Source organism: Mesoplodon densirostris, chromosome 20, assembly GCF_025265405.1.
Source record: "Mesoplodon densirostris isolate mMesDen1 chromosome 20, mMesDen1 primary haplotype, whole genome shotgun sequence".
In the NCBI taxonomy this organism is placed as follows: Eukaryota; Metazoa; Chordata; class Mammalia; order Artiodactyla; family Ziphiidae; genus Mesoplodon; species Mesoplodon densirostris.
In genome coordinates this window covers 29,335,890-29,337,651 of record NC_082680.1, presented here as the reverse complement: position 1 = coordinate 29,337,651, position 1,762 = coordinate 29,335,890, and positions in this window count along the sequence as shown.

Here is a 1,762-nt window from a genome sequence, read left to right as displayed (position 1 = left end):
GAGTTGCTCCCTGGCCCTCTAACCTTCAAATAGTAAAGACTCTCAGTGAGTACACCGCCTGCCAAGGGAAGGCGCTCTGTAAGCCCGCTTTAAGGTCTGGAGGGCCGACAGAGGTGGGCGGGGCCTTGGGGCTGGGTAGCTACAGAACGAGCCACGTGAAGGCGGAGGAGGTGAGATTACTAGTTGGATTTCCTCTAGGACTCGCTTCATTTCAGTGTGGACGCTGCGCATTTTTGTGACCGGGACGAAATCACCGCGCAGATGAGGCGCCTTGAGAGCGCTGGCAGCCTAGAGGCTTTGAACGCTGTGATGTGCATTGCAGACGTTCCTCACCGTTAGACGTGGGAAACGTCTTCCCGCTCCAGAAGTAGTTTGTTGTGCTGCCCTCGTGATCTGCCACTTTGAGCAGGTTTCCTAGTGGCGTCTAGAGATGGGCGGCTTAGTTTTGTGACTTTAAAATTAATTGAAAATTTAAATCAAAAAAGTAATTAGGGCGCTTCCCTGGTGGCGTAGTGGTTGAGAGTCCGCCTGCCGATGCAGGGGACACGGGTTCGTGCCCCGGTCCGGGAAGATCCCACACGCCGCGGAGCGGCTGGGCCCGTGAGCCATGGCCGCTGAGCCTGCGCGTTCGGAGCCTGTGCTCTGCAACCGGAGAGGCCGCAACAAGGAGAGGCCCACGTACCGCAAAAAAAAAAAAAAAGGGGGAATTCCGTGGTGGGCTAGTGGTTAGGATTCGGCGCTTTCACTGTGGGGGCCCAGGTTCAATCCCTGGTCAGGGAACTGAAATCCCGCAAGCCACACAACACGGCCAAAACAAAACAACAACAACAAAAGTAACTGGTAATAGATCACCATGTGATTTGGCATTGAACTTTGAAGTCATTGAAAGAATTGAGTTGAACTGATTTCTAAATGGGAATCTGCTTGTTTATGTAAACAAAGATTGTCAGCTCTTACATGTATAAACACGAAAAATAGGAATAGAATTGATGCTCAACCTGTCTCATTCTAGCAGTAGTGATATTCATGGATATATGGATTAACTGAAAATCTAATCCTCAGTCTCATTAAGAATTGCATCTCTAATACAATTTTAATTTTTGTTTAGTAATCAAAATGTATGCTATGTTTATTTGATCAGTTGTATACTGATAATTGAAGAAGTTTTTTTTTTTTTGCGGTACGCGGGCTTCTCACCGTTGTGGCCTCTCCCATTGCGGAGCACAGGCTCCGGACGCGCAGGCTCAGTGGCCATGCGTCACGGGCCCAGCTGCTCCGCGGCATGTGGGATCTTCACGGACCGGGAGACGAACCCGTGTCCTCTGCATCGGCAGGAGGACTCTCAACCACTGCGCCACCAGGGAAGCCCAGCATCTGCATTTTAAATGAAAGTCATGAATTGATCTGAAACCAAGTCCCCCTAAAACCAAGTTCCCTTACTGAATTTATGATTAATCTCTCTATCCAAAACTTCATTCCCTTTCTTGTCCCCTCTGACCTCAATTCCTTGTTTACTGAACAGTAATCAACCAGAGTCAGATGATTAAAATTGCTGTGGTCAATAACATCGTTAATGTACTAAAATTGTTATTATAGACATCACCATTAACGTACAAACTCAGATTGTTTCTCCAGGGCAAGATGAGCTAATAGACCCTGGCCACAGAATGTAAACCAGAGACATTCTGACTCTTGAAACTATGATTAAGAACCAGTGTTCTTAATCACAATGTGAAATGTCACAAGACAGTGTTTAATCCCA